The 25,387-nt window shown below is 43.3% G+C and overlaps 1 protein-coding gene across 2 annotated transcripts in view; it reads left to right on the top strand.

The window, feature by feature from the left end:
- LOC100076621 (transmembrane protein 132B) overlaps positions 1 to 25,387 on the top strand; it is a 503,774-nt gene that overhangs the window by 370,479 nt on the left and 107,908 nt on the right. The window lies entirely within an intron of this gene.

The raw sequence follows: 25,387 nt of genomic DNA, 5'->3' as shown, positions 1-25,387 counted from the left end.
TCAGTTTTCTGGACTTCTGGCTTTGGAGTAAAAATCTAAAGATGAGTGAAACCTCCCATTTAATGTGGGGCAAGTGGGGATTGGCTTAGAGAAACTTGGTGAATACATGTGGAGATCAGTATGATGTCTACTGATAAATCCATACACAAATTATACCCAACCCAGGAATAGGGAGGACAAGGTTGTGGGAAGGTAAATGAAGACTTTAAGACTTTGTTTGATTTTTCACAGCATAGTAGAGGAAGACCCAATTTAATCCTGCAGTGCACCACAAATGAGGGGTTCCTGTACCTCGAGGAACAAGTGCATGTGATATTTTAGACAGCACAGAGATAACTCTCTGTTTTCAGTTTCATTAGGTGTTGTCCCTTTGGCCGCTCTGCAAAATACAATTTGGTTGCCATTCTGCTACTCCTGATTCTCTTGTTTTCATTTTGCTTGTATTTAGTCCTCACTTGCTAATATTGACCTAATGGTGGGAGATGGGCCATACTGAGGAAGAAGAACAGACTCTCCATCATTCCTTCCCTTTGTGTTCACCAGACTTTTTTTAATGTTATTTGTTAAGCTCTTTCTATGTGTCAGACACCATACTAAACATTGGGGTAGATTAATAGCCAGTCGGGCTGGACACAATCTGTGTTCCACATGGGGATTCCAGTCTTAATTCCCATTTTGCAGATGAGATAAATGAGGCACAGAGAAGTTAAATGACTTGCCCAAGGTCACACAGAAGACAAGTAACAGTGGAATTAGAACCCAGATCCTCCCACCCCTTCTCCTGAGCTCACCATTGCTCATTCCTTGTGAAATATTGTTGGTGCTCCATTCAGAAAGCTTTTTGAAGTGGGTGAGTGTGAGATTAGCAACCAGAGCACCGTATTCTAGACTTCACTCTGACCAGGGGTTCCCGAAAGTGGAATTAGATCTACCTTTCAATAGGTCTTGTGAAAGGGGGCCACCCTCTCAGGTCAGATTTTGCAGTGTATTTCTGTCCCCTGCCATGCTCTGATATTGCTGTTCCCTCAAGAGACATCACCCTGCTCTACATGGTGCTCATGGTCTACATGAGTAGGGCAGGTATGAATCCCCATTTTACAGATGAGGAGACTGAGGCTCAGAGAAGAGAAGTGATTTGTGTAAGGTCACACAGCAGGCAAGTGGTCGAGGTGGGATTAGAACCCATGCCCTTTGACTCCCAGGCACAGACTCTTTCCACTAGGCCAAGCTGCTCATGCTGGGTGACTGTAGCACACTGCAAAGAATCTGGTGAAGAATCCCTCACTGTTCAACGCTTGTTAACGTCCTTCAGTTCACTGGGAGGACTGATTGGGAGAGGGTAAAGCGTGGTGTGACTCCATAGCAGGCCTGCCCGTCCCCCGCCTACCTCCCCCCGGGAGACTTGATTTGAATGAAGAGCGACTCCTTGCCAGAGCCCAGAATTGCAGGTGCCTATAATTATGGGCTGTGGAAAGTTGGCATATAGGATGGTGGCATTTGTTTTTAGCACTGCTTTAGTTTTGCTGCGAAGCTTGCCTTTGAAATGCTTCCAGGCAACACGGAGCCTTCTTCACCGAGGTCTGAATGGATTGAAAATTTCTAGATTGCTTCTTTGTCAACTGTCATTTAACTAGTTCCCAATCTCTGTGAGTTACTGAATGATGGGTCTTAGAGGTGTTTCTTCCATTTGCTCTTGAAGAACATGATGCATTCGATTGCTGGCTCATCTTTAGGTGACTCTGTACTTTCAAATCAGAAACCTGAATGATCAGTGGCTCCTGAATTCTCCCCAGAAGGCCTCTCCCATGACAATCTGACTAGTTTTCCTCCTAGTGGGATAGCAGGGTGGGCGTAAGAGGTCAAGGGGACGTGGCATCATCAAAAAAGAAACGGTGTCTCTCGCACTTTTGGGTTCACCATGCATTTTGCCTGACGTCGATGTTTTTAAACGTGCTCTTTTGGTGAAAAGCTTCAGAGATTAGATGCTATTCATGTAATTGATTGCTACATAATCCAGGACGTTATATAACCGAGCATGCCCCTTGTCAGCAAGAAATTCTCTTGTACTGTGATGACACATAATGTGTGCCCTTGGTTGGAAAGAATGCCAGACCTTGGATTCGAATCAGCAGTACATTGATGCTGAATGCTTTGGGATTACTTAAAGAGAAGGAGCCTATAACAGTTTAAATGCCATTTATTCTCCCACACTCTAAGCACCCCCCCATCAGCGGATAACAATTAGAATACGTGAGCGGTCTTTTGATTCATGGGAGGGGTGAAAAAGCTTGTGGCCCATGTAATTTCCTTATAGGGTGTAGGTGGCACTAAAGTCTGAATAGGCTGTGTACCCTTATGTGAAAGGTGCATGTAGGCAGGAGAAATGGTAATTGCTTTCTAGATTAAAGCCTAAACACCCAAATTTGAAAGGAACGTGTCAGCTAATAAGAATTCTCAGCTTTTACAATAGTGAAGAAAACACTTGCCAAAAGGTGGAGCTTTGAAGGATGTCAGCTTCGATCCACCAGGAGCAAACGGAAGAAAATGTAAAACCATGTAGAATGCAAGTCCCTAGAAGGGGCAGTGCATATTTTTCCAGAGGTCAGCCCACCAAAGTGTTCTTTTGGGTTTGGTCGTATCACTAAGTTGCTTCAGGATTCTTCCTAAAACCAGAGAGTTTGAAGCCCGGGACGCTTTCACCGTAGCCACTGCTCACAGTGAATCTGATCCTACTTTCGTTGGTAGGGTGACGTTTTAAAATTCTCAGGTCGGGTGTGAATGCCTGTTACTGCCCATTTCTGCCCATCTCCACAGGAGCTCTTCTGTCATGCTTTTACCTTGTTTGCTGCAGGGATGGCCAGAAAAATAAAAGAACATTTGAACCACTACATTCCTTTGCCCAGTGTGTTTCATGGGAGCGTGGAAACCGAGGGGAAATGTCATTCAAGACGTGGGTTGCAAAATCTACAGTAGATGATGTCTTGGCAAATGTTGCTCCCAGTTGTTTTTATCCATTTTAAAGTGCTCACTCTGCATAAAGTAAATTTTAAAAAGATGATTGGAGGTGGGGAGGCACCAGAATATATTGCAGTTTTTCCCCTCTCCCTGAGAGACAGGCAAGATGGCCAGGGAAATCTTATATATTATGCAACTGGACGGCCGCTCAGATAGCAAAAATAGCCTGTGGGAATGATAGGGGACTGCAACCAAGAGTCACTTTCGGCACTTAGAGTTTGTTGCAGACAGGGTCGTGACTGCGCTCTGGATTGGTTTATGCTCCTGGGCAGAAACACCATGGGACAACACAGAGAAATAAACTCTAGTTCCCTACCAGCTCCTGCTGATGAGATAATGCAGGAGCCTCTCATGAAATGAGAACTAGTAAGGTGGATGGTCAGAGCCGGTCCCAGCCGAAGCTTGACTCGAGACACCGGTTTGGATGACAGCTGCGGCAGGCTTACTGAAACCAAACAGAAACACGAGGCCGATTTTAAGCTGATCCAGTCTTGTGTTCCGGGCTTGCGGTTCTGATACCTCCAGAGAATTCTGTTGGAAAACACTCATTATAGCACTTGGCCAAATTGCTCAAGATGAATGGTGTTTCTTTCCCACATATTAGAAAGAGGATGAAGAGAAAGGCAAGGAGTCACTTACGTATGGATAAGACACACCTTCCTGTTCTCATTTGAGATCTTTTATAGGCCAGAGCAACACTAATGAATAATCTCAGTTTTTAGGACAAGAAAGCACTGTCCTCACGGGACAGGATAATTTGGGTGAGGGTGGTTTATTCTTTCTCACCTGAAATCTCAAATCAATGAGGTCTTGGGTTTACCTTGTAGGATGGTGTGAATTAGGTAAACCATCCAGAGATCCTGTAATTATTCTATCTTTGGTAGAACTGCACCTCACCCGTGTATGCTTTATAACCCAGAAAATAAAACTCTGTCCCAAATGGGTATGCTAAAATTTCGGGAAACTAGCAGTCAATCATTAGTATTTATTAAGAACCTTCTCAGTGTTAGGCACCATATCGAATGCCTGTGAAGCAATGTGACCTAGTGGAGAGAGCAGACAACACCAATTATAACTTTAGCAATTATTCTTCTACTCAATTACTCTTCCCCCTTTCAAAGCTTTACTGAAGGCACATCTCCTCTAAGAGGCCTTCCCAGACTAAGCCCCACTTTTCCTCATCTTGCACTCCCTTCTGCATCGCCCTGACTTGCTCCCTTTGCTCTTCCCCCTCCCAGCCCCACAGCAATTATGTACATATCTGTAATTTTATTTATTTGCATTGATGTCTGTCTCCCCCCGCCATAGACTGTAAGCTCATTGTGGGCAGGGAATGTTCACTGTTTATTGTTGTATTATACTTTCCCAAGCTTTTAATACCGTGCTCTGCACATAGTAAGCACTCAATAAATACAATTGACTGAATGAATGAATGAACAGATATCACTATTATTATTACAGAAATAGCACATTTTCTCTGACCCTCAAGGGACTGACAGTTTTATTGGGGGAGGGGGTGCGGGAGGAAGACAGACTCAACAGCTCAGGTATTTTTTTCTAGCTGAATTAAGACCTCGTTGTCATAGTGAGGGAGAAGCAGCGTGGCACAGTGGAAAGAGCACGGGCTTTGGAGTCAGGGCTCATGAGTTTGAATCCCAGCTCTGCCACTTGTCAGCTGTGTGACTGTGGGCAAGTCACTTAACTTCTCTGTGCCTCAGTTCCCTCATCTGTAAAATGGGGATTAAGACTGTGAGCCCCACGTGGGACAACCTGATTCCCCTGTGTTTACCCCAGCGCTTAGAACAGTGCTCTGCACATAGTAAGCGCTTAACAAATACCAACATTATTAGTGAGAAGTGCATGAGCACCACATTCATTCATTCATTCATATTTATTGAGCACTTACTGTGTCCAGAGCACTGTACTAAACGCTTGGGAGAGTACAATACAACAGTATACAGACACATTCCCTGCCCACAATGAGTTTATAGTCTAGTGGGGGGAGATGGGCACTAATATGAAAAAAAATAGATATGTACCTATCTTATTAGACCGAATAAATTGTAGTTCTTCCCAGAGTGGCTTCTGTCTGTCTTATTTTCCAAAGAAAATTGGCAATTCAGAGATGTGGGAGTGCTCTAGCCCAGTTCAGTTAGAATTTATGCCCTACAGAAGGGCCAGCTTGAGAACTTGAGTCCTCCAAATGCCTTTGCTTCTGTCTTTAGTTGTTGGAAGTGTTTGGAGCAACTTGGTTTGGGTTCATCCCGGTTTGGTTCTTGGTTAGCATATGAGAGAAAAGAGGGAAAGAGGTGGTTAGTACCAAAGATTTTGCAGTGCATGGTCAGGAGAACTCCTGGGTGAATTACAATTCTCCGTTTTAATGGAACATATTTCACTGTAGCTATTAGAATGGTTGAAATCTTCTGAATTCAAATCTAGGGAGGGTAGGGAGCATGTCTGCCAACTCTGCTATATTGTATTCTCTCAAGCTCTTCGTGTAGAGTAAGTGTTCAATAAATATGATTGATTGATTGATAGAGACCTGAAGGCTGATGCTGAGGGTATCGCATTTGTTTTTCCCATCTCCTTTCACAGGTTCCATAAATGTTTCCTTCAGCCCCTGCTTAGAAAGGAGAAGTAGTCTCTGGAGGAGACAATTTTCCCTGCCCCCACTCCAGTCATGCACGAGCTTTCCTTGCACCTGTGGATTTATCTCCTTAAGATGCACGGAATGAAGCCGGCCGCTGCTGCCTCCTGCCCACTTTTGAATCCAGTCCTTGAAACTAAAAGCCCACCTCCACGCAAGCCGCCGAAGCTATTTTATCTTTCTAAAGGTTGAAATCAAAAGTCAACACATTCGGAGAGTTTCTAGGCAACGAGGAGCTTTGTGATGGCGAAGAGCAAGTGTTGTTAGGAAGATGCTTGATTTAACCAGTTTTTCCTCATAGCTCTGGACAAGGGTCTGAGATAGTGGGTGCAGTAATGTTTTGGATATTTACCATTATTTTCTTGGCAGAAAAGACAGGATGGTTTGGAAGGAACATAGCAATGGCTTATGGGCATGTGTGAATCGTAGACCCTACAGTGATACAACTGTAACTGTCATCATCTTTAAAGCGTTTTTCAGATGTAGCAATCAATATCTCAGCAATACAAAAGTGCCCCAGGCCTGAAATGCTTGTGTTTTTTTGATGTTCCACATGTTTTTAATCTAGATGTTTAGAAATTCTGTTTCCTTCCTGAAAATGTGAGCTGCTAGTTGAATGATGGTTGACTAATATTGTGACTCACTGAAACCCACAGATGGCCATATAGATTCTTGTGAGGTTTCTTTTAAATGCAAGGTTGAATAATAACATCTTCCATCACTCCTGGCAAATCCTCTGGTGGGAACATCTGGGAAAAGTGGCCGAGAAAAGACCTGATTCTATAATTCAGCCGGTATGACAGTGCCGCGGGCGGCCCTTGTAAAATCTGTAAAATACGCTGGATGTGGTTTGACTTCTGAGAAGCAGAGTAGTGGCTAGAATTGCTTCAATCCTCATAATTGGAATCATAATATGAATAATAGTAGTGCTTTTTTAAGTGCTTACTCTGTATCCCATGCTGTGCTAAGTGCTGGGGTAGATAAAGGATAATTGGATAAGTCCCTGCCCCACGTGGGGCTCAGAGACTAAGGAAGAGTGAACTGGCATCTTATCCCCATTTCACAGATGAAGAAATCGAGGCACAGAGAAGTTAATCGACTTGCCCAAGGTCACATAGCAGGAGAATGGTGGAGCTGGAGTTAGAATTCAGGTCCTCTGACTCCCAAGCCCAGCTGTTTCCATGAAACCATACTTATCAGTAACATTTATTGAACATCTCTTGTGTGCAGAGCCTTGGGAAGATTGTTTTGGATTTTCTGTTTGAAGCAGAAATAGATGGGGAGTTGTTGAAGTCTCTTTCAGGAGGGGGTGGGGGCTGTGTTGACACTGAAGAGGAAAGCAGCATGGCCTAGTGAAAAGAGCATATGCCCAGGAGTTAGAGGACCTGGGTTCTAATCCCGACTCTGCCCCTTGCCTGCTGGATGACCAGGGGAAGCAACTTTGCTTCCCTGTGCCTCAGTTACCTAATCTGTAGAATGGTGATTAAATCCTACTCCTCCCTTCTTAGACTGTGAGTCCCATGTGGGACTGTGCTGCCCAGCTGGATTGCCTTATTTCTGTTCCAGCGCTTAGTGCTGTTCTTTGCACAGAATAATAATAATAATAATGTTGGCATTTAAGTGCTTACTGTGTGCAAAGCACTGTTCTAAACGCTGGGGGAGATACAAGGTGATCAGGTTGTCCCATGTGGGGCTCACAGTCTTAATCCCCATTTTACAGATGAGGTAACTGCGGCACAGAGAAGTTAAGTGACTTGTCCAAAGTCACACAGCCGGCAAGCGGCGGAGCCGGGATTAGAACCCAAGACCTCTGACTCCCAAGCCCGGGCTCTTTCCACTGAGCCATGCTGCTTCCCAGTAAAATAAAGCGCTTAAGTACCATGGGGGAAAAATTGTGGCCATATTTAAGAATGCAGGTGAAGAGGTCTGTTTTTCGCTATTTTGAATTTATTGTGCCAAGGAGTCATCCATGTGAAGGTGCTCTGGGGGCTGGAGGAAATGCAAAAGACTGTAAGCTCATCCTCTAGCCTGGAAGCCCGTCCTCTAGACTGTAAGCGTGTTGTAGGCTGGGAATGTGTCTGTTTATTGTTGTATTATACCATCCCCAGTGCTTAATACGGTGCTCTACACATAATAAGTGCTCAATAAATATGTCCGAAGGAATGAAAGCAAAATGGCAAAGTGGATGAGAGATCAGGGCTGACGAAGTAGCTTTGGGAGTCTGCAGCTTGGAAGTAATAGCCGAAATCATTTGAGCAGATAAGGTCCATAAGCCTGCTTATGGAATGAAATTAGACAACTAATGGACGGATCGACTGACTCTCCCGGGACTTTTTCTTTCCCTGGAGGAGTGCAGTTGGATAGAGGATTTGGCTCTTCTGCTCGGGGGAGCGAGAAACAAATACACTATGAACATGCAGTCATGTCAACAGTGATGAGCAGAGGAGGAAACACCTTGTGTAGGGAAGGATAATTGGAAGAGGGTTTTTTTTTAAAGACCTATCTGCCCCCATCACCATCAAACACCTCTTTAACCACCCCCCTGACCCCGTTCCAGTCTCTGCGATCAATATGATTAAGGTTTCCTATCGTTTCCCCCAGGACAGACCCCAGAAATTGGCTGTCGTGTGACCGGTTCTCAGAAGAGGAAGCAGTATCGGCCTCTAAAAAGAGAAATCGGCTCTGAATTAATCTTCTTCGCTGTCTTGCTCTTATTCACCACCCCCGTCACCCAGTGCTTTGTTGACAATCTCAGCTTCTGAGATCCAGTGTGGTCTCCCCAAGGAAACGGCTCAGGATTGTTTGATTTAAAGGGAAGGAGTTAAAATCCCATAAACTCTCCTCCACAGGAGTTAATGCTGCTGAGCCGGTGTGGGTGATTAACGCCACTTGACAAATTGAAATTCCTATCATCCCAACCGGGTTCCTTATTTTCTGAAATGATTATTACCTGGAACTCAGGTTCAGACTAGCAGGAGGCCTAAGCCTTTTGGAACTACCAGCTGCCAGGCTTCCGAGCGGCCTGGCGGTGAGCGACCATACCGGTTTAAGATATAGGATTTGACCTTCTCAAATTTACTTTGAATGTCAGGGTGGATCGTGAGGGAAATTACTCTGTGGACAAAGACTTACGCTGAACCCTCCTAAAGAGTTTCTCATCTGCAGAAATCTCATTGAGCTTGGCCCTGGCTAACGTTTCTCTGGTGGTCTTTCATCAGCTGAAGTTTTCAGGTGCATTTAAAATGAAGGAAGAAGCTTAACACTTTTTTTAATGGTGTTTTTTAAGCACTTACTACATGCCAGTCACTCTACTAAGTGCTGGGGTAGGTACAAACTAATCAGATTGGACACAGTCCCTCTTCCACATAGGACTACAGCCTTAATCCCCATTTTACAGAATACGAAACTGAGCACTGAGTAGTGATTGACTTGCCCAAGGTTGTACAGCACACTGTGAACCCACTGTGGGCTGGGATTCTCCTACTTTGCTGCTGAATTGTATTTTCCAAGTGCTCAGTACAGCGCTCTGCACACAGTAAGTGCTCAATAAATATGACTGAATGAATGAATGACAAGTGGTGGAGTCAGGATTAGAACCCAAGTTCTTCTGACTCCCAGGCCCATGCTCTATCCACTAGGCCATGCTGATTCTCCAGCTTTGTGATTTGGGATCCTGTCCTTTTATTTCAAAGACTTCTATCTCTTTTCTCTCTCCCTCTCGGCTACCCCCTCTCAAAGACTAGAAATATTTCACCTTGCCATTTGGTAATAGAGTGCCTGTGACCTTCAGGAAACTCATTTGTTGGAGTTTTTCTCCTCTCCAGTTGAGTGTGGTTTATATGGGTAATTAATGTGGCTCTCTGTGCTCATACTCCTATTTCCATCATTACCGAAGCAAAGGTGGGATTACCTTTTAAGCCATTCTGAATTATTTTGCGACTTGATTCAAGTAGCTCGTGAGTATTTAGGAAGAGTAGGTACTTCTGGTGATGCTTCTTTCCTCGTCCCTGCCTTGATCATCAGCTCCCCACTATGGATTGCTCCTGCCTCCACACCCTTCAGACTCTTCCTGAATAAATGAGAAGCAGCATGGCTCAGTGGAAAAAGCACGGGCTTTGGAGTCAGAGGTCATGAGTTCGAATCCCAGCTCTACCACTTAGCTGTGTGACTGTGGGCAAGTCACTTAACTTCTCTGTGCCTCAGTTACCTCATCTGTAAAATGGGGATTAAAACTGTGAGCCCCACGTGGGACAACCCGATTCCCGTGTCTACCCCAGCGCTTAGAACAGTGCTCTGCACATAGTAAGCGCTTAACAAATACCAACATTATTATTAAATGTCACTGCTTTTCTTGGGGGGGTTCTATGTCCTATCTGCCACCTGTCGAGTTCCCGTCGCTTTCCCCGACGTACCGACCCCCACCTATTCCCCTACATTTCCAGGTGGATTCACCAAGATTGATTTTCTGTCTTTATTCATCCCACTCTCAGTTTTCGCCATCACAGATGTGTAGTCCCTATGACTGTAATTTCTCCTCTCCCATTACTCCCCAGTTTATGCTCTTTCTTCCTTCCGAGCTCTCCTCCTAACTGTCCTTTTCTTATGAGACTTCCACCTTCAATTCATTGCTCATCACTTTTTTATGGTTTTTGTGAAGCCATTACTATGTGCCAGGCTCAGCGTGGCTCAGTGGAAAGGGCACAGGCTTGGGAGTCAGAGGGCATGGGTTCGAATCCCGGCTCCGCCATTTGGCAGCTGTGTGACTTTGGGCGAGTCACAACTTCTCTGTGCCTCAGTTACCTCATCTGTAAAATGGGGATTAAGACTGTGAGTCTCACGTGGGACAACCTGATTATCCTGTATCTCCCCCAGCGCTTAGAATAGTGCTCTGCACATAGTAAGCGATTAACAAATACCAACATTATTATTACTAAGTGCTGGGGTAGATACATGGTAATTGGGTCGGACAGAGTCCCCGTACCACATAGGGCTCACATTCTTAAATGCCTGTTTTACAGATGAGGTAACTGAGGCACAGAGAAGTGAAGTGACTTGCTCAAGGTCACCCAGCAGACACGTGTCAGAGCTGGGATTAGAACCAGGCCCCCAGAGACCCCCAGGCCCGTGCTCTTTCCACCATACTATGCTGCTTCCCCTCCTTGGGACCCTTTCTTCCCTCAGGTTCAACAAACTCTGTCTCTCTCCCCCTCCCTCACACACACATACACCTACAAAGTCATTTCCTCCAGGAGGCATTCCCTGATTAATCCTGCCACCTTAGCCCTGTCGTTCCATCTTCCGCCTCTCTACTCATGTACTTATGTTTATTTGTTATTGATTTTTTTCCACACATGTTCATGCATATCTATTTTATCCCTTTAGCTGTTGCATTTTGGTCAGGTTATATTAGCTCTCTTTCCCATTTGCTTGCAGGTTCTTAAGGTTAAAAGTCGCTTTTTTTGCTTCTTTGGTATGCACCGATACGATAGCTGTTGACTAACAACAGGTGACTCTCAACTTCTGTGGCGATGCTTAGAGTCAGTGTCCCACTATGCCTCAGTTTCCTTTACTGCATTGAGCCTGAGGTGTGCTTATGTATGGGGAGAAAAGATTTAGTCTTAGAGCTCTTCAGTGAATCCCCATTATCCTAGATTGTTATACTTTGTCCACTCCTTTGGAGAGGATATGAAGATAACAGCATCCTCGAAAGTAAAGGTCCTGTCCAGTTTTGTTAGTTCAGATGTAAGTGTTGCCATGCCGACATCAGTATTTAACCTTTCCGGAAATCTAGGTAAATACCGTGCATTTCCTGGGTAAACAATATAGGCAGGCCTGTTGATCATACATCAATCTTGTCAGCCTCACTTTCACATAGAGATGCTGTCAGTTATCTTCAAATATGAAGGACATGCTACGTGAACATGTGTATAATGATCAGTTGTGAACTTGCGAATATAGTCAGGTTTTTCAGGAGACCAATGGTTGTCTTTCTCTCAGACTGTATCTCGATTAACCTTCAATCAAGTGAACCGCGATCATTATACAGTCGGAATAAAGCAGTCTGAGTAATGTATTATGCACGCAGAATTAGTCTGGGTTAAATTTAAAGTAATTCGACTGGTTGGTCCTACCTTTCATACATCATAAAATTCCAGTAATAAATAGCCAAAGAGAAAATATCTCCCCATGTGGTGAATGAACAAATGTCCAGAAATAAGCATTCTGTTGGAAGAGATTAAATGTCACACACTTTGTAAATACTGTTTTATGTATCTACAGAACAGCCATTGTGTTTTCATAGTACCGGCTTAATCCCCACCACCCAAAGCTAAGTGTTATTGCAGTGTATGAGTACAAATGATTGCATTCTGTAAAGCTATTGCAGCAGTGGTCATAACAGGGCTTATATGTTATGACATCTCTTAGTGCGAATATAAAAATATAAAAGATTTCTCCTGGAGAGCTAAACTGTAGCAGCTAAATGGAAAAACCTGTGATCATGGTTGCTTCCGAGTAATTGCCCTGCATCTGTTCAGGGAAACATTTGACATATAGATTCTTACGGGGGGGATGGGGGAAAAAAAAGTAAAAGAGACCAGAACAGGTAAGCAAAATAGGGAAAATAGCCTACTGAAAATAGCCAAATGACTGCAATTCAGGTGCTTCTAAACGAGGAACCTGATATGCCAGATTTTTAAAGGCTCTATCGATACCATTAATATTTGTAATGTACTTTCCAAAACAGCTATTGTATGGCTCATCTGTCAGAAATTAGTTCAGTGAAATTGTATCCAGCTATTCTACCTCATTGGGTGATGAACAAGTGCTGACAACTAGAGATTACATGGAGGATTTTATGCTCTAGTTTTACACCTCCTTGAAGTTGGCAAAATCATCATGTTTTAGTTCTTGGAGACAATAACTTTCTTTTTGAAAAATAAGCATCTTTTCTGTATTTTGGTGCACCTTGACTATTTATCACACCTGGGAGGTATGAATATGCATATTGTGTGTGACACTAGAAACTGACAGACTGAGATTCCTAAGGGATGTGCCATCGCTTTCAGAAAAATCCCTTCACCTGGCCTGACTTGGGTAATGGCTATAAAGAACTTTCCTTATTTTTCTTTTATTTGTGAAGAGCAATATAATTTCCTCCAGCCATTGAAATACATTCCTCTTCATCTCTCATTTCCACATGATTTTAAAACACATCAAGAGACATTGTCATGAAGGTCACTGATTCCCTCATTTGCATGGCTAACTGAAAGGGTCTTTGGTATTCGAAAATGACTTCAAAGCCCATTTAAGTCCTTTTGTCTGGTTTCTGATTTTAGAACTACTGAAGTCTTTTTTTTTTTGACATTTCTTTTTGCTGGAGCAACAAAAGGAAAAAATAATTGCCACACCACTAAACATCTCTTTGGCAACTAGTTACATTTCATGGATCCCTTTTCAGTGGTGCTTTCCCTCCCTTAAGTACTTCTTGACCTCCACATTTCCCCTCCACAGTCCCTGTTCACTTCCCAGCCACCTCACAAGTCAGTTATCGTCATATTGTCAGCAAATAACCTGACCAGCATGTCAGAATAATCATGCCGTTATTAAAATAGCCCTTGAACAGGAGGGGTGCACAAAGTAGCCAGAACTGAGGATCCCATATTGGCCTTCTCAGCCTCAGATAGAGTTACAGTTGAATTTTCAATCTTTCTGTCTTCGAATATGAAACATTTAACTCTCTCTGTCTCTGTCTCTCTGTCTCTTTTTGTTTTTCTCTCTCTCAACCTGGGCAATTGAGGTGCCTGACCCCTGCTTCAGATTGTGCGTTGGAAGAAGGAAACAGGGCCTGGGAACTAGCCTGAGGAAGGTGGAACGTCTAAGAATTATAAGGGGTTGTTTGACAGGAAAATGAAGAGGTTTGTGCGAGGAAGCAGTGTGGTCTAGTGGATAGAGCAAGGGCCTGAGAGTCAGGAGGATCTAGGTTCTAATCCCGGCTCTGCCACTTGTCTGCTGTGTGACCTAGAATAAGTCGCTTAACTTCTCTCTGCCTCAGTTACCTCATCTGTAAAATAGGACTAATACCATGAGCTTCATGTGGGACATGGACTGTGCCACTCTTTAGAACAGTGCCCGGCCACATAGTAAGCGTTTAACACATAGCATTAAAAAAGGTGAGCTGCTTTGGAGAAACAGTTGGAAAAAGAAGTGATTAACAGATGTTTAGGCAAGGGAAGAGCCTTCAGACATGAATTACTTTTTGCTGAGAATTCCACATTGGTCTTTCTCTCAACCCAAATCCACTACTCCCCCTAAGTCTCCTCTCTTTTTAACTTCTAATTCCTCTAAATCATTTCCTTACCCTGGTCCATTGCACCAAGGACAGAGTGACATGGATGTATTTATCTGTGCAAGGGAGTAAGTGGGCATTTATCAATCAATCAATTTGTTGAGCAGCTACTGTATGCAGAGCACTGTACTATCTGCATGGGGAAAGTGCAAAACAATAGTGTTGGTAGACGTGTTCCCTACCCACCAGGAGCTTACTGTCTAGATGGGGAGGCAGACATTAAAATAAATTATGGATATGTATATAAGTGCTGTGGGGCTAAGGGTGCAGTTAGTATAAGGTGCTTCAAGAGTTCAGATCCTAGTTTAAAGGTGATGCAGAAGGGAGAGGGAGTGGGCTAAATGAGGGCTTAATTGGGGAAGACCTCTTAGAGGAGATGTGATTTTAGTACGGCTTTGAAGGTGGGGAGGGTCATATATGAAGGGGGGGGGGAGTTCCAGGCCAGAGAGAGTTGACTCCCTGCAATGAGGTAGGTGGGAGCAGGCTCCATTGGAGTAGGAAATCAGGGAGGTAAGGGAGATAAGGTAGGTGGGGGTGAACTGCTTGAGTGCTTTAAACCTGTACGTTATGAGTTTCTGTTTGCTCTGGAGATGTATGGCCAACCACTGGAGTTTCTTGAGTTGTGGGGAGACATGGACTGAACATTTTTTTAAAAAAATGATCTGGGCAGCAGAGTGAAGTATGGTTTGGAGCTGGGAGAGGCAGGAACCATGTAGGTCAACAAGGAGGTTGATGCAGTAAGTCAGGGGAGGGGATATGATAAAGCTAGGACATTAAGGGTAAGAGATGGCCAGAGGAGCCGGGAGACAGGGTATTTGAGGAGGATGTAAAATATCTGAAACAGAGGTCATGGGCAAAGGGTGAGGGAATCAATAATAATGGACGAATATTGTTTTCAGGCAGAGAACAGGGCAGAGTTATAGCAGTTGTGGATGTATTTGAGATGAACAAGGTCTTCCTGGTGTCTAGATTTCTGCTAGCAGGGCCCCACAGCTCGAACACGGGAGAAGAGGAAACGTGCCGTGCAGGTGATTCATGAGTGCAGGTTAGTGGTATGAGGTTGGTGGCCATTATGGGAACCTAAGGGTCAATGCAGTCTTCAACAGGCTAATATGCTACTTTATGGCCTCAGGCACTTGTCTGAGCTATGAAATCCCTCTTAGAGGTTTCCATTTGCGAAATTATTATCAAGGACTTCCTAAAGCCAAGCTGATTCTATAATCCAACCTCATTGGGCACCCTCTTTTCGATTACTCTTAGAAGTTGGATCCTGATTTTGTTGACCCACCCAATTTCCCCCTTCCCTATCATTTGCTGTTTTCTGGACGGAACGGTCCCTCTTGTGTATGAAGGTATAAAGGCTAAGAGTTCACCAAGTTTCAGTTCTTCATTTGCCGCCCGGAAGTACTTAAGCACAGGGCTCTTACACGTTTCTAGAAATTGGATCGTGGACCCCAGCCCAATTTCAGGGGGCTGGCATCTCTGGGAGTGAGTGTATGTGTGAGAAGGAGTCAGTGTGATCATGGGTATGAGGGGATGGATATGTCTGGGAGAGAGATTGAATGAATGAATGTGTGCAAATATGTGGAAAGCCAGGAAAGGAAATGAAACTAAGACAGTAAAATAGAAAGTAACAGGGAAGGAATAGGAGAAAAACACTGTCTATTATAAATAGTGCTTCCAATTATTTAAAAAAGTTATTATGCCATCAATAACAATAATGATATAGTCATAAATCTTTGGCATCCTAACAAAGGAAGGCATAACTAAATTTTAGGGAGGTTTGAAGTGAATGCCTAATCAATATCCTATTAACTATCCGGTGAGTTGGGAATGTAGAGATATCTATTGTCATGCAGGAGGTTTGGCCAGGTTGTGAACGTGTCACTCTAATTTTGCATTAGAGTTGAATTATACATGCCCTTTGAAGGGAAACTCTCCCTCTAAATTGCCATACCACTGCGGGACATTCAGATGTTTAAATAAACCAAGCATGACTTCATCATGAGTAGTTGTAATTCTTAGCACTACGTGGAATTCGGGTGGTCAGCTGCTTGCATTTTTTTGGCTTTCGAATTACTTTCTTTCAAATCATATGAACATCCTGCTAGAGAGTTTCATTACCACTGATTTTATGCTTTGGCTTTTCCTCTCATCCTGTCATTGGTAGTGTCATATGGCTGCAACAAAATTTTGCTGATGACTGGGAAACTCATGTCGAGGCTAGATAGTTTTATAGTTCTCTGCTCCAAAGCAGTGTGGCCTAGTAGAAAGAGCAAAGGACTGGGTTCAAATCACAGCTCTGCTGAAACTAACCCCTTGGGAAAGTCATTTACCTTCTCCGTGCCACTGTTTCCTCACCTGTAAAATGGGGATTAAATCCAATTCTTCCTTAGACTGCGAGCCCCATGTGGGTCGGAGACAGTATCCTATCTGATTATTTAATATCTACCCAGAGTTTAGCTTGAAACATAATAAAAGCTTGTGAATACAATTAATATCTAAATCCGTATTATCATAGATGTTTAACGCATGGTGTAATGGGTAGAGCACGGGCTTGGGAGTCAGAAGGTCATGGGTTCTAATCCTAGCTCTGTTTCTTGTCTGCTATCTGACCTTGGGCAAGTCACTTCACTTCTCTGTCTCAGTTATCTCATCTGTCAAATGGGGATTGAGACTGTGAGCCCCACGTGGGACAGGGACTGAGTCCAACCCCTTTGCTTGTATCCACTCCAGTGCTTAATACAGTGCCTGGCATATGGTAAGCACTTAACAAATACCATTATTGTTATTTAACCCCCGCTGAGGCTCCGTGGGTCTGTGTCTTCCCCTGCTTTAGCACCTGATGATTTGGCCGATGACGTTGTTTACAAAATCAAAACCATCAAGGCGTGCTGTCCCCAAAATTACCGCAACTCTCTTATCTCCTTTCAACCTCCTCATTCACTCTCTCATCCTCTTTACCATCTCTCAAGAGGAGATCTGCCCGCTTGCTTTCCAAATCTGCCCTTCCACCCGTGCCACCTACCCATCCCCTTTCACCTTCCAAAAACTCTTGCACCCACTCCTTCTTCCTTGGTCATGGATTCTAATTCTGCCTCTGCCACTTATCTGATGTGTGTCACTGGGCAAGTCACTTCACTTCTCTGTTCCTCGGTTACCATATCTGCAAAAGAGCTTGTGAGTCCCAGCCGTGATTGGGACTGTATCCAACTTGATTTGCTTGTATCCACCCCGGCCCTTAGTGCAGTGCCTGGCATATAGTAAGCTCTTGACAGAGGCCATCATCATCATCATCATCATTCTCTGACCACCATTTTCTATCACTCAAATGGCTCCTTCCGCTCTGCCTTAAAATATACCACTCATCTACCAAGTAGGCAGAGCCTTTAGAGTTGTCGATTGAAATCCGTAGAGGTAAGTTGTCAGGACCTGCACATTTACCACCTTATGGCTGATGAGTTTCTCGGGTCAAGTCTCCACAATGAGGAAAGGCTGAAGCTGGATTTGCCCGGAAGTGTGGAAGGCTCACTGAATTGGAGCCTGAGGTGGATTTGGGGGGCTGCCTTTGCCCAAGTCCATTAATTCATGACTCCAACATCTCATGCCAGCTATGGCAGCCCACCATTTCTTGGCACATTCCCTCCTATTCCAGGTGCAGATTGGATCCGTGCTTTAGTTTTTCATAAGACGGCTGAGGGCTCAATAAACCCTATCAGTTATTATGTGGCTCTCTCCTCAAACTCGTGCTCTTTTTCCTTCCAAGCAAAATCTCCAACCATCCACCTTGTTTAACGATTCTTCTGTGACCCACTGCTAGCCTCTTTCTTTTTACCTGGAATCCTGTTTCCTCCCACTCAGCTTTGCCTAACCATAGCCTCCCATTTAATTACTATTATTATTGTATTATTATTATTGTATTTAAGTGCTTACTCTGTGTCCAGCACTGTTCTTGACCCAGGTTAATTAGGTTGGACACAGTTTTTGTTCCACATGGAGCTCACAGTCTCAGGAGGACGGAGTATAGACAGTGACTCCCCATTTTACAGATGAGGAAACTGAGGCCCAGAGAAGTATAGTGACCTGCTCAAGATCACACAGCAGGCAAATGGCAGAGCAAGAATTAGAAGCCAGGTCCTCTGACTTGCAGGGCACACTGCTCCTCCCTAAGCAGCATGGCTCAGTGGAAAGAGCACGGACTTGGGAGTCAGAGGTCATGGGTTCAAATCCCGGCTCCGCCATTTGTCAACTGTATGACTGTGGGCAAGTCACTTAACTTCTCTGTGCCTCAGTTATGTCATCTGCAAAATGGGGATGAAGACTGTCACCCTCACTAGGGACAAGCTGATTACCCTGTGTCTTCCCCAGTGCTTAGAACAGTGCTCTGCACATAGTAAGCGCTTAACAAATACCAACATTATTATTATTATTACTAAAACCCTTCTAAACAAATATGGAACATTTCCATTTTTTATGCCATCTCCTTAGTCACCTCAATACTCAGGTACTTCTCTGATCTTTTGTTATTGATTTACTTATCCACCTAGATTAATTATTTCTATTTCTGTTTTCAAGGAGAATAATTGTGCCTTTTACTACTGTGACATTTCCCTAGTGCCTAGAATGTTGTTTTGCATATAGTGCTCAATAAAAGCAGCGTGGCCTAGTGGGTAGAGCACAGGCCTGGGAGTCAGAAGGACCTGGATTCTAAATCTGGCTCTGCTACTTGTCTGCTGCGTTACCTTGTGCAAATCACTTCACTTCTCTGTGCCTCATTACCTCATCTGTACAGTGGGGATTAAGATGGTGAGCTCTTTGTGGGAAATGGACTGCGTCCAACCTGATTATTTCTTATCTACCCCAGCGCTTAGTACAGTACCAGACACATAGTAAGTGTTTAACAGATTCCATTGGAAAAATGAAAAAGATTAGGATTAGTTGAGGAAAATTGTTAGTGGCAGAATTACCAAATCTTGTACTAGCAAACTGAATTGCTCCTCATTTATTTCTAAACAGGCTTTCACATATTACCGTTGCCTTTTTACTGAACTACCAATTAGGGAAGTATGCTCTGTATAGACTTTTGTAATTGATTTTAACCATTGCACTCCGATATACCAGCAGTATTTGGATAACATTGGTGTGTGGTGACTTTGCATATTAGCGATGAAGGATGCTCTGTATAGACTTTTGTAATTGATTTTAACCATTGCACTCTGATATACCAGCAGTATTTGGATAGCATTGGTGTGTGGTGACTTTGCATATTAGCGATGTGAATGTCAGCTGGTTGGCAGTTTTAATTGGGAAATTATATTGAATTTCTCTTTGGAAAGCCCATAAAATTCTGCGTAAATATTGAATCTGTTTAATTTTTCACCCACTGGAGAGGCTTTGAACATGGGGAATGATATGTATGTTAATCCTGATCTATGAACAAACATCTTGCACTCTCAAATACTGACTTAAACATTCCCAAAATGTGAAGACCTAACAGTCAGTCAGTGGTCGCTGAGCATTTTCCCCGTGAAGAGCACCCTACTAAGCCCTTGGGAGAGCACAGTACATTAGAATTGGTAGACACTCTCCTTGCACAAGAGGAATTTATCATCTAGAGGAGGAGACAGACGTTAAAATAAATTAGATAGGGGAAATGGGAGTGTGTAAGGATTTGTATGTAAATGCTGTGAGACTGGGGTGACTATCAAGTGTTTGAGGGGTAGAGCTCCAGATGCATCGGTGAGACAGAAAGGGGACTGAATAGGGGAAATGAAGGCTTAGTGAGGGAAAACCTCTTGGAGGACAAACAATTTTAGGTAGACTTTGAAGATGGGAAGAGTGGTGGTCTGTCAGATGCAAAGGATCAGGAAGTTCCAGGCCAGAGGGAAAACGTAGGCCAGTAATTGGACAAAAACCATGGAGCAGGAGGTGAAAATTGCCCCATAAAATAAAAAAAATTCCCTTATTGTTGCCATTGTGATGTGGTTTTTTTTTTCAGTTTATTATTGTTGAGGACCTGTAGAATTGTCACCCCTCCCCCCACTCAGTTTTCCTTTCTATTATTTCATCTCTCTCTCAGAGCGATTTTGACTTTAGTTTCTCTAGGTAATGGAGATGAAATGTGCTAAGTATTGCTCTCTTGCTTGGGTGGAGTCTTGGGTGGCGAAGTGGATGGTAGGCAACATTCATTCATTCGTTCAATGGTATTTATTGAGTGCTTACTGTGTGCAGAGCACTGTACTGAGCACTTGGAAAGTACAATTCAGCAATAAAGAGAGACATTCCTTGCTCACACCAGGCTTACAGTCTAGAAGGGGGAAGTCAGACATCAAAACAACTAAACAGGCATCATATACATAAATTGAATTATAGCTCCATACACATCAAAATAAGTAAACAGGAAACGATATAAATAAATAGAATTATAGATATACACATATATGCATAAGTACTGTGAGGCAGGGAAGGGGAAGAGCAAAGAGAGAGAGTCGAGGTGACGCAGAAGGGAGGGGGAGCTGAGGAAAACGGGGGCTTGTGTTTGGCACTCTCCTGCTTAAGACAGCGGACTTTAATTTTGGGCTGAATTAAAAGCACCAAAGAATGGGCTTTGAATATTTTTGTCAGTGAAGTAGTCGTTTGGGAAATAGTCCCAATCAGTCTGGTTATTCAACCATATGAAGAATGTCAGCTTACAAAACAAATTAGACTTCCAGCTACAGCTCAGTCGATTATTTAGGGGCTAATGATTCAGTCTGTAGATTATTCAGGGTCTCGAACGCAGTTCTGACACTTCATTAGTATTAGAGTTGTAAAACTTTGAAGTCAAAATAAAAAGTGTATGTAACTAATAATTAAAAATAGGTATTTTCAAGGCTTTCAAAAGTATAAGTATATTCTTTTTAGTCAAACAACAATTAAAAATGGATGTGATTATTTAGATGCTCTCCAGATTTGTCAGCGTCATGAGGAGACTTCTAAGCGAGGACATGAGATTGGTTCGGTCTAGATCTTCCCCGCCTTCCCTTCCAGGGTTATTTGGAATATTCTGCAGGGCACTACCTCTGGCCAATAGGGTGGGAAGCTCTATCCTTCTGACCTCTTCTAAGTGCTGAGCAGGAGAAGCTTGGCCTTTTTTGGAATTGATTGAGTATGGAGGAGCAGGCCTGATTCTTATCTTCAGAGACCCCACCATTGCTTATGGAAAGTTTTTTTTTCTCCCTCTCAAGAGATAAGGATATGAAGGAAAGGAAAGTTAGTGTGGGTTACCCTGGTCATGCGCCTAATCACATTAATGTCCCAAACAGCCAAATCTATCCTGCCTTATGGTCTACCAAAGAGACTGACTTCTGGGTGGGTGATCAGGTAATAGTCTCTCTCGACTGTAAATTCCTTGTGGACAGGAATCTTGTCTGCCGACTCCATTGCATTGTACCGTTCTGAATGTTAGTAGAGTGCTCTGCACACACTAAGGGCTTAATAAATACCACTGATCGATCGATGATAGCCAAGAATGATTGCCTGGAGGTTTTCCTCGGTTGATCAGAGTTTCTCTCATGGTAGGATGGACAGGTATTCCCTCGATAGTCCAAGAAGAAAACAGCCCCCTACCTATCAGTGAGATCCTAATGGAAATGGCTGAAGTCTTGTTAAACACACTGCCAAACAATCATATCTATCTATCCTCCTCGTTGCTATTGGATTCTCAGCAAAACAAATCAAAACAAATTTCTTGACTCCTCTTTCGCGCCCCCCTCCAAGAATTCACACCCAGTCCAAATTCACACTCTCCTTTTTCCCTCTAGACCACCATTCTCGGGGTCTAAAAGCCAGCATAAGTTTTGAATTCCAAAGGATTTCTTTCTGTGGCATTCAACCCTCAGCCTTTGGGTCAGTTCAGCTGTGAAAGTCTGCAGTGGCCCCAGGAGGAAATGTCTTAAAATATATCTTACTTTGGAAACATAGTCATTTTTCAGGAAAATGTCCAATCCACGACCAAATCAATTTGGCTACGGAAGCTGGGAAAGACCCCGGAAAGAACAGCTGGCCCTCATCGCAAGAAGAGGACTGCATTTAGTCAAGACACTGCCCTGTCTGTGACATGATGTGGAAGCCTCAGCTCCCTAATAGTAGCAGAAGCAGCGCAGTTTAGTGGAAAGAGCCTGGGGTTGGGAGGCAGAGGGCATGGGTTCTAATCCCGCTTCTCCCACTTGTCAGCTGTGTGACTTCTTTGGGCCTTAGTTCCCTCCTCTATAAAATGGGGATGAAGTCTGTGGGCCCTACGTGGGACACCCTGATTACCTTGTACTATCCCACCGCTTACAACAGTGCTTTGCACATAGTAAGCGCTTAACAAATGCCATTATTATTATTATTATTATTAATAGTATCTATCCTACTGTCCTCGATCTGCCAAGGCAGCCTGGGACAAATTAGCTTAGCGTTCCTGGAGGGAAATCATAGATTGGTTATGTGGTCTTCCTCATGAAGCAACTAGTGAACCAGCAGGGCAACTTCCTCCAAACTGAGAATTCATAAATCTTTAAAGATAGAAATATTTCCTTAATCTATATTTATAACAACAATTTCGTATCACTGAGTGGTTGTCCATCATGTCAAGACGGACTGTTTTGGAAAACATTTCCAGGCCTTCCACCCTTTAAAGACCCCCCACTCAGTGTTTACTTGCTTCCCTCAAGTTTTTCTATTATAGTAATACTAGAGGTAATGGTGTTCATCGAATGCCCACTCGGTGCAACGCTCTGTATTATGCACTTGGGAAATAGAAAAGAGAGAAGTGACACATTTCTTGCCCAGGAGAAGCTTACACTATAATGGAGGAGATGGAGAGAAAAATGTTTTAGAAAATAGCATGATCAGAATAAATAATAGAATCTTCAGTATTCAAACAGTGAATCAGTGGCATTTATTGAGCATCCATTAATAATAATAATAATAATGTTGGCATTTGTTAAGCACTTATTATGTGCAGAGCACCGTTCTAAGCGCTGGGGTAGATACAGGGTAATCAGATTGTCCCACGTGAGGCTCAAAGTCTTAATCCCCATTTTACAGATGAGGGAACTGAGGCACAGAGAAGTTAGGAGACTTGCCCACAGTCACACAGCTGACAAGTGGCAGAACTGGGATTCGAAACCGTGACCTCCATTGTGTGCAGAGCACTGTACTAAGCACTTGGGAGAGGACAGCTGACTCAAAAGACGTAGTTCCTGGCACCTAAGGATTTACAATGCAGTGGAGGAAATAGACAGAAAATGTTAGATATAGTTGGAGCAAGAGGAAGAAAAAGGATATAGTGTGAAATAGCAAGAGTAGAGAAAGATGAAGTAGTTTAAAAAATAAGTTAATTTTAGGGTGAAGTGTATAGTAATAGGGTGAAGTATAATAATAATGATGATGATGATGGTATTTGTTAAGTGCATACTATATTCCAAGAACTGTTCTAAGTACTGGGGTAGTTACAAGGTAATCAGGTTGTCCCACGTGGGGTTTACACTCTTAATCCCCATTTTAAAGGTGAGGGAACTGAGGCACAGAGAAGTTAAGTGGCTTGCCCAAGGTCACACAGCAGACAAGTGGGGGATCCGGGATTTGAACCCATGACCTCTGACTCCCAAGCCCAGGTTCTTGCCACTAAGCCACGCCGCTTCCCATATATGCGAGAGCTGAAGATGGGTTCAAATATATAAGTACTAAGGTTGACTGTTGGGCACATTCAACTTGGAGTGGAAAGAATGAATCGGAGAAAACGTCCTGGAGAAGGTGAGATCGTAGGAGAGCTTTGAAATATGGGAAAGTTTAGTCTGGTGGCATTGAAAGAAGAGTGATTTACTTCAAGGGAAATAGAGAGAATTGATTGGGGAAGCCTTATTGGAGAAATTTAGATTTTGGGGTCATGTTTACAAATAGGTATAACTGTAGTCAGGTGGAGTTTCGAAGCAGGAATCAGTATGGACAAGGGTTTGGAGGCAGGAGACTCAAAAATATCTTCCAGCGATTTGCTTTGATTGCGGATTTCAAGCTTCACTTGCTGATTTGTAGGTTCTGCCACATGGGTACTGAATTTTGGAATTTTGGTTCACATTTTAGCCTGTGAGTCAAACATGTATATTTTCTATGTAGTTTCATCATGAAATAATACAGCTGAACACACCTGTCTCCTAATTAGGTCTAATTTATTGAATAAAAAGTTCACTGGTGATCGTCAGGGTACAGAAGCATCCTCTAGGGAGCTGAGGGCTAAACTCAAACCTCCCAACTCTTACCTCCTAAACCGATGGCATTTCATTGAGTCTTAAGTTCAGAATTCGCAGCACATGGGCATTTTTGTAATTTTGCATGCGTTTTCATGCATGCCTTGAGAAACACCCAGTGACGCAGTGGGGGAATTGGAAACAAAATCCAGGGCTAAAGCTCTATCTGCCAGATGAGGCTATCTCCCCATCTAGAAACATGTGGTGGGCAGGAACTTTTCTACCTGTTCTAGTTAACTCTCCCACGTGCTTAGTGCCGTGTTCTCCACCCAGTAAGCACTCAATAAATACCCGTGATTGGTTGATCGATCTTTTTGAGATAACTTTTTAGCCCATTCCAATGGTCTATTTAATAGAAAACATCAACATCTCAATAACTGCTGGATGTGAAGACCAATCCCGGAGCCAAAAATAAATACTTCTCTCAGCTCAAATGGAATCCGCAGAGGTAATTCTGTATACGTGTGGTGAATTTGGAATTAGCTACATAGTTCCACTGGGTACTGGGTCTGTGTATTCTTGCAAATCCTTGATGTTAATGTGATGTTCATAGTATTTAATTGTAGGAAGCGTAGTTAATGGATACACAAAAATAAGTGAGTTCAGAAACCTTCAAATGGCAGTGAAGGTAAAAAATATCTGTGGTGGACCACATTTTCATTACTAAAAGGTGAAAGTAATAATGAGCTCATCTCGCCCCTGAATTGCTTTGCAGGTTAGGTGAGATAGGTGAGGGTGTGTGGAGCAAAGGTGTCATAAACTAGAAAATGGAAGTGATTGGTGTGTTTACGGTCCCTTTGGCCCACATTATTCTCAGCATGGAATTCACCTGCCCTTCAAAATATGGGAGAATCAAGCTTCGAATTACGTCTGTATAGGTAACACCTCTCACCCAGAAGGTCACAGTCGGCTTTGACTGTTATCTAATGCTTGCTTAGACAATACATATGATATAGAGCACTGGTGCATACTGTGCTCTACACATGGTAAGCGCTCAATAAATACGACTGATTGACGTGTTATGGGAAGTGGAGTAGCAATACAGTATTTAAAGGAATAAGTAGACATTTACCCAGCACCCTGTCTGCTCTTGTATAACTTGGATTA

Source organism: Ornithorhynchus anatinus, chromosome 2 (genome assembly GCF_004115215.2).
Source record: "Ornithorhynchus anatinus isolate Pmale09 chromosome 2, mOrnAna1.pri.v4, whole genome shotgun sequence".
In the NCBI taxonomy this organism is placed as follows: domain Eukaryota; kingdom Metazoa; phylum Chordata; class Mammalia; order Monotremata; family Ornithorhynchidae; genus Ornithorhynchus; species Ornithorhynchus anatinus.
Note: the sequence above shows the minus strand (reverse complement) of the source record. Positions and strands in the feature narration are given on the sequence as shown.